General features: G+C 40.8%; 1 long non-coding RNA gene across 1 annotated transcript; it reads left to right on the forward strand.

Annotated features, from left to right (window-relative positions):
• The first annotated feature begins 4,627 nt into the window (after window positions 1-4,627).
• On the forward strand, window positions 4,628-7,735 carry LOC124508103 (uncharacterized). The gene is made up of 2 exons (XR_006961211.1): window positions 4,628-4,700; window positions 7,471-7,735. It is a non-coding gene; the product is annotated as an uncharacterized LOC124508103 (long non-coding RNA).
• The last annotated feature ends 687 nt before the right edge of the window (window positions 7,736-8,422 follow it).

Here is an 8,422-nt window from a genome sequence, read left to right on the forward strand (position 1 = left end):
AAGCTGTGAGATCATGACCTGAGCCGAAGTTGGACGCCCAACCGACTGAACCACCCAGACTCCCATCGCTGAGGCCTTTCTATTAGTTAGAATCTCATATTAGCAGGCATCCTTTTATTTACTAGAAAAGGAAAAAAAAAAACTTTTAAAAGAAAGCTTTGAGATATTTCTTTATTGAAGAAATATTTGTGCATCTAATATGGACTGGGCTCTGTACAGGGATATAAAGGTAAAGAAGAAGAAATCTTTGTCCTTCAAGATCTCTTTATATGCTCCCAAGAGTGACAGTACAGTGTAGGGAGAGCCATACATCGGTCTGGAGGGGGTGTCATGGGGTCCTTGAAGGATTTATGAATAACTGGCTGGTGAGGCTAGAAAACACCCATGGAGGAGGTGACATTGAGTTGAGTCTTTTTTTTTTTTAATTTTTTTTTTCAACGTTTATTTATTTTTGGGACAGAGAGAGACAGAGCATGAATGGGGGAGGGGCAGAGAGAGAGGGAGACACAGAATCGGAAACAGGCTCCAGGCTGTGAGCCATCAGCCCAGAGCCCGATGCGGGGCTCGAACTCACGGACCGCGAGATCGTGACCTGGCTGAAGTCGGACGCTTAACCGACTGCGCCACCCAGGCGCCCCTTGAGTTGAGTCTTAATGGATGAGTAGGAAGCATTTCACCAGTTTTAACCCTCTAGATACAAGCAAAGGATTATCTTGTTTCATTTCAGGCAAAATAAACACGTCAAAAAAAAAAAATCTAACATATTTGGCAGAGGGCCAAAAATAAGATTTTTAGATAATTCCAATTCGGGTGTCAACTGTAAGTTCTCTTAATTACGGTTATAGGCAAATACTGATAGGACATGGTATTTGGATTCCCATCTAAGAATTCACCCCAAATTGGATAACAAAAATGCCCATACAAAGTTTCAGGACCCACTAAAAGGCTTCTAGCAGAATATTTTGCAGTACAGGGAGTCCTCGCTGCACGTTTGTGATATATATGGATTTCAGTTACCCTGGTGTACTTGAATTACCCCTGTCCCCCAACCACACAGTTCAAATTTCAGTTACTATGTTAATGGAGTATTTGCATAAAGTACCAACTTTCCTGCCACATCCTCAGCCTACAGATGACTCGGTAAATAACAGACACACTTTATGGTGAGTGACCAATCATGTGGTCTCCTTGTTACTTGGTCACGAAGTGTCATTTTACAAAAAAGAATAATCAAAGGAGAGAACTGACCAACAAAGAGAAAGATGCAGCCAAGAACAGAATTTGATGATGCCGGAAGTGACATTTAAAAAAAATTTTTTTAATGTTTTTATTTATTTTTGATACAGAGAGAGACAGAGCATGAGCAGGGGAGGGGGCAGAGAGAGGGAGACACAGAATCCGAAGCAGGCTCCAGGCTGTGAGCTGTCAGCACAGAGCACGACGTGGGGCTCGAACCCACAAACCGTGAGATCGTGACCTGAGCCGAAGTCGGACGCTTGACCGACTGAGCCACCCAGGTGCCCCGGGAAGTGACATTTGAACCCAGTATAAATGAAGTTACAGAAGACCAGCTGGCTGTGCAATTGTTGACCCTAGATCCTCTATAGACCCTCCAGAAATGTAGCCGGAGGATCTTACTGAAAATGATCCTGCAAACCTAAAAGAAGGTAGTATTTGACACAAAAAGCAGGAAGATGACCTACAGGAAGTGATGCCAGCAAAAAAGTCTTCATGTTAAAGGAGCTCTTGGAGATGTTTCCCAACACTGAAAGCAAAGCACAAAGGATAAAATGTTGGAAGCCATCAAACTGAGAAGAGTAGGACTATTTGTCAAAGCAGAGAAAAGAACTCTCCTTTCCTAAAGGGTCTCTGAGAAAAAGAAAGCAAGCCCTGTTTAAGCTTTTGTTTTTAAGTTGTTTCTTACAAGGAAATAAAATATTTTAATTTTCAACGCTTCTAATTTTTAAGTTATGGTATGCTAAATAAATATTAGTTTTACTGTTTTTTTTTTCATTTTTCTATACATTCATAATGAACAAAGCTTTTCAAGTTTTGACAGAGATTTTTAAAGGCCGTGGAATAATTGTGATTTTTCCCGTTGATTACTCAGACCGTTTTGCATAGTGTCAGCTCCTATAGCATAGCTGTTTTATAGTTCAATGCCATTAGGCAAAGCAGGAACTTCCTATATTTTGAAAAGACCAAAGATATGGCTGCGTGCCAGGAAATGCCTATCGCAAGGGACTGTATGAATCTGCTTCAGTGATCAAATCCATTCTTAAAATGAAGGCTCTACGTGTTTAAATAAGGTACTTTGCTTTCACATTTTAGAACGCTTCCATCTTGTGGTGGGGGAGGGGAATTTTCCTGAATGCAACACTAATCTTCAATTGTATATACATTTTGCAGCATGGCCTGTTTTAATCTGACTATCTTAGTTGCTATTTAAATCTGTTACCAGAGTTCGCCTTCATGGAGGTTGGTTGTGTTTTCTCATTTGAGTAAAGCTCATAGTGAAATTTGCTTTTTATTTATTTTTTTAAGTTTATCTATTTTTGAGAGAGAGTGCACACACAAACATGGGGGGGGGTTGGGGATGTGAAGCAGAGAAGAGGGAGAGTCTCAAGCAGGCTGCCACTCAGGGCTGGAACCCAGGACCTGAACCGAACCCAAATGGTGAGATCATGACCTGAGCCTAAACCAAGAAGAGTCAGATGCTTAACTGACTGTGCCACCCAGGTGCCCCCAAATTTGCTTTTTAATTGTAGGTCATGTACTGGTTGAGTCACCAGGTTAGATGAAGGCTCTTGTTAAGGAATAGATTTTGCCTGTTCAGGGTCCATTCCCTGGTTTGCTGGGAATAGTCCTCTGCTTCAGAATATGCATTTCCCATTGTATGCGGTATTGGTGGGAATCTTTTAAGGGGCCTCATACTTCTTTAATCTTTTTGCCTGGAATTCAAGTACTGAATACAACTATTGACTATTGTACTTGATTGTCCTCAAGCAGATGCACCCTGCTTGCTGTTCATTAATTCTTTTCCTTATATTCCCAGAGCTGCCTTAATTCCTACTCTTTCTGAGTTTCATCGTTTAATTTTTCCTTGAATTTTGGAGGCTACTTGTATTCTTCCAATATATTTCCTTTTTTTATCCTGCCCCCGTTAGCCAGAATTAGTTTCTTTGCTTTTTAAAGAAATATGAACTGTATTTTGCTTTTAAACTGAACCTAGTTATAAAGACAAAGTTTAAAACCATCCTGTGAAAAAGTAATCATGAGATGCATTTCCACATAGTAACAAATCGAAGACTAAGAAATATTAAAGACACTTGGATCAATTCAGAAGATTTCTCCTTTCTCCAAATGGAGAATTTTGTTGCAATAGTCCTAACCTCACAAACAAGGAATTAGGTGTAAAATAATGGCAGCATATCAGAGATTTATTCTTTTGTTCGCTCTAGGTCCAAGTGAGAAGGGAAGGGAACATATTGCCACAGATTTCATTTATTTATTAAATTATTTGTTGGCCCTTACTATGTAACAGGTACTGTTCTAGTCACTTGGGATGAATTAGTCAACAAAACGGACAAAAATCTCAATGCTCTTTAAGCTCCCATCCATGGGGGAAAGACCTACGGACGACTCTTGTCAACCATTATCATTTTGAGGTAGGGACTGTTAGGTTATAATGTACAGATCAAATAGAATTCTGGCTTTTTGTCTCAAATTGAAATCAAGCCCAAACTAATAGATTTCAGAAATTGCTAAATTATTTTCATATTTCTGGCTTCTCCAGTTATTTTCCTTTTTGTCAGTCCTGGCCAGAATTGGAAATCAAGCGTGTCTAGGCTGCATGAATTTAGAATCTCACCATGAGAGTCAATAGCAACTGGGTGCCTGGAGCTTGGCCTAAGACCCTCCACACTCTTGTTGCTCAATAAGCATAGGATGATGGATATTTCTGATCTGAAACTGGATTTCTCAATTGAAGATGGGAGTGATCTTGCCCTGGGGGGAGGAAAACTCCTTTTCCCTTCCCCAACTTCTGGAATGAAAAGAAAATTACTATGGAAATGAATACCCGGAAAACATTCACTGGCTCAATTTCATGGTATTAAAGGCAAAAGAATGAGTCCTTTGGCAACTGGTGTGAATCCTGGCATCTCTAACTGCATCTGGCCAGTTAGCCATTGCTGTTTAAAGGACAATTGAATACAAACACCTTTATTTTTCGAAGCTGCCGGTCAAACTCCCTTATGAATCTCTAAAGACACGAGCTTGAAAGCAACTCATTATCCTGCTTATAGAATCATTATTTGGGATCTGTTCAGTAGAGATGGTGACATCTGACGTACAAGGCATAAGACTGGAATTCCATGAACATTGTGGCCAGTGGGAAATAGGAGACAGAAGGAGATCACAGGTAGTTGCTCTATTTGCTCTTCCCATGGACTTGTCAGAGGCCCTTTTTTTTGTGTAGTGTGTCTGTGGATGTCCTGCATGACTGTGTGATTGGTTGTGTCTCTTCATGAAGCAGTAGCAGCTCCACACCCATAACCTTGTAAGGGCTTTCTACCCTTCAGTATCTCACTTCCCTTTCCTCCCACCCTTACTCTTCTAGACCTCCATCTTCCAAAAAGCATTGGCACTTAAACCTTGCTTCAGGTACTGTTTCTGGAATACTCAAGTTGTGAGAAGAGGTAATCTATTTTTTTTTAAACTGTTGGCCCTCTGTCTTCACACTATTTACTAAATCATCTGTCTTTGCTCACATATACCTGACACTATTTCTGGACTCTGTGCTGTTCTATTGATTTATTTGTCTTTCTCTACACTGTTCTCAAACTTTCAATTCCCATGGATTTAGGGTTTGAGATCTGGTAGGTTCTAAATAATCCTTAAATTGACTCTCAGCTTCTTTTCTTCCCTCATCCTCTGTCTCACTTCTGTTTCAATTTTAGTTTCTGTTTCAATCCATTCTCTTTCTCAGCATGGAATCTGTCACCAGCTCCTCTATGTACTGCCAGCATTTCAGCCAGCCTCATCTCTGAATCCAAAATTCATTGTCATTTGAATATTACGATAATAGTTGGTAATGGGAAAGAGACTACTGGTAATCCTTCATATCTAGTCACTTCTTTTTCCATGGTAAGAGAACTTCTGAATTTTGACTAGACATGGTCTTTGGGATGGTGATCCTATTTCCTGGGCTCTCTTGTATATAGATTTGGCCATGTTACTAAATTTTTTTCAGTGGGATATATGCAGAGATGTCATGTGAAAGTTTCTGATAAACTTATTAAGAGATAATGTGGGAGTCCTTTGCCTCTACCTCTTCATTATCCTTCCCTCCATCCTGCTTTCTGGAATGTAGCAGCCACCATCTTGGTCCATGAGGTTGAGGTGAGGCACAGAGGAACAGTAATATAGTAGAGACTTGAGTCTGACTCTGTGGAGAAATAGACCTGACCCAGACCCCTTATACTAAGATGTAAATCAACTTTTCCATTGCTCAATACACATTAGGATCTTCTGCTAAGATTCACAACAAGCTGAATCTGAGCTAATATGTTGGAGAAATAAGATGAAGACTTCAGGGCAGAAGGATAGTGTTGGCCAGAGGTGCAAATTAAAGGTTTCTCTCATCATCTTATTCAGAACTTTAGACATCTTAAAGAAACTTCTAGCTTTGGTTTTATAGGACCCTTGTGAACTTTGGGCACATCACTTGATAGATAAATCAAGTAATCAAAAGGCTCTGAAAGAGTCACCAAGAACTTACTATATATAGCTCAGAAGCTTAGACATCCCGACCATCACCCCCATCCTGAATTGCCTTAAAGTTACAGAGAAGTCAAACACTTTTTTTTACATGGTTTCTTGAAAAGGAGGCATGAAAATACAGAGGAAATTTTCTGGTTATGTGTTTAAATTATTCCAAGAAGCTCTGTTGGATGAGACTGGTTGAGAAGTTCTATAAGGACAGGCATGCCTGGTTACTGAAAAATGGAAGGAAAACATGTTAATGAGAATTGTATCATTATTATACAATCAGGACTCTCTCTTCTTTTGTCTCTATATGTTGTGATCTCACAAATGAGCGCTGTTTTCCAGCTGTGGTGCTTGGCTCACTAATGAGTCAGCATATGATAGTGAAGCCTTCCTCCGGAAGGCTCAGGAAGCCTCTTATAGACATGATGGGCTTTATCTAGTGAAGGGAAGAGAATCTTGGCTCTAGGGCTGAGGATAGGGAAGCTTATGTCTCTTCTTTGGAGAACATGTTTATGTAGACTCCCTCAAGGGCCTTGATCTCCCACATACCTGCCAATTTTTTTATATGGAAGATTCCAGGAAGCCAGAGCTAAATGTTTTCTTAATTTCATAATGACCATCAGACTGGAAGTATTGGAGGCAGGGGAGAAAGAAGGACAAAGCTCCAGTACTGTGGGCTCTTTGGAGAGTTCACTCAAAGATCAGAGACATTCAAGTTTTAGCTGGTGTAAGAAAAATGACAAGCATCAGGAACATTGAATAGAGCACCAGTTGAAAAGTAAAACCAAACGACGTTAATGCTTGTTTTAGTGGTTATGTTGCTTACCTTCTAATTAAAGACTGCTGGAGATAAGAAGGAAGTTATCAAATAAAAATAGGACAGGCTCTGTAGTCATGATGTTGGTGGTGGTCAAGAAGGTGGTGGTCAAGAAGGAAAGGCTTACCATTCCTGATGTATCGTCTGCACCATCCCCGCTTCTGGTTGGACCCCACTGTCTAGGACCTTGAGATTAAGCTATTGCTCCTAAAACACTGTTTAATCAGGGCAACATAGAGGGTTAAGTTCATCAATCCACCCTCACAGTGAGAGATTTTAACTGGCTAGTTTAGAAGTTCAAGGTCTGTGGGAGTTGAGCCCAAGACAAGTACATTTTGAAGAGTGTTTAGGGGCAGGAGATTTGGAGACCAGGTCACTGCTGGGTTAGGGAAGAGGAAAGCCATGAGAGTGCCCATCTTAAAGGCAGAGAGCTAAGGACAGGGGAAGGTGAAAGGCAACATAATTTTGTACCAAGGTGGCTTCATATTCAATACTTAATTGACAGTGTATTTCCAAACACCCAGGCTTTCTTTACTAATTCACACTTTTAAAATGATGGGCTTTGGACATGATGAATGTCAGGGATCTCTTTATCTTCTGTCAGTTATGGAGATCAGATGTGGAGCTTTAGAAACCAGATAAGAAACTGGGGAGCTGGAAAAGTTTATTTCTGTTTATGTGTGGGGATATCCCAGCTTGATCTTAAGCTATGTTTACTTCTTAGAGACATATTGGGATTCTTGGTGGGGTAGAACCTGAAGAAATGTATTTACATCAATTCTTGATGAACCTCCTGGGAGAAAATCATCCTCAGGGACACCTGGGTGGGTCAGTTGGTTAAGTGTTTGACTTGGACTCAGGTCATGATCTCATTGTTCCAGCCCCACATTGGGATCTTCATTGACACTGCAGAACAATGCAGCATACAGTGGCTTTGGTGAACTGAGGACCCCAGAAGACACACTTTGGAAACTACAGGATGTCAGCATATTGGCTCCAACAGAGCTCAGAGTGAGAAAGTTGTCCTCCAGAGCAATGGCTGCAGTGCTCAGTGGAAACCAAAGGAGCCAAGAGCACACAGAAGAACCCAACAGATAGGGCTGGGTAAAAGGGAGGTGGAATAAAAGTAGGAGATGTGGCATGGCAGAAGGTCTGGCTTAATTGTGAGCTGAACAAGATTGCTGGGACCCCCTTGTCTTTCTTGGGGGAAGGGTATCAAATATATTAGAGTGATGTAGAAGTTCATGAAGCACAGGGTGGTGTGTGTGTGTGTGTGTGTGTGTGTGTAAAGAAAGAAGAGAGAGATTTTCAGTTTTCCTTCAAGTCTGATAATTTCTCATGTTTTTCCATTTCAACACGTTTTCATCAGTTACAGTTGCTTATCATGACCATGACAGTCAAGTGTTATACAGTGGGAAGTGATAGGAGAATTCCTTCTTGGTGAGTATGTAGCTGACTCTCCAGTAGAATGTGTGGGATCAGAAAAGCCTCTCTAATATTTCTGTTAAACGTCGTGTTTCTTGGAGTGTGTGTGTGTGTGTGTGTGTGTGTGTGTGTGTGTGTGTGTGTTCTCTCTCATTGGTAAGGTTGCTAATCATTAAAATTACTTTGGATCCTTCCTATCTCTAGAAAACTTCCAGGACTGTCAGAATTATCAGACCCATCTCCACAGCCATAGACCCTAAGTAACTTCTGATTATAGTGTCTGCTCAGCTGTGACTTGATGGCATGAGATGCTAGATGAGACCAGGGTCATGCAACTTGTTCAATAGATCTCATGCCTTGTTGCTTTACCCCTCTTACATGTGGGTGCTGCTATTGCAAGGGGACTCA

This window comes from Lynx rufus, unplaced genomic scaffold (assembly GCF_022079265.1).
Source record: "Lynx rufus isolate CCGP_SWC_20201006 ecotype Redwood Valley unplaced genomic scaffold, mLynRuf1.p SCAF_13, whole genome shotgun sequence".
Lineage (NCBI taxonomy): Eukaryota > Metazoa > Chordata > Mammalia > Carnivora > Felidae > Lynx > Lynx rufus.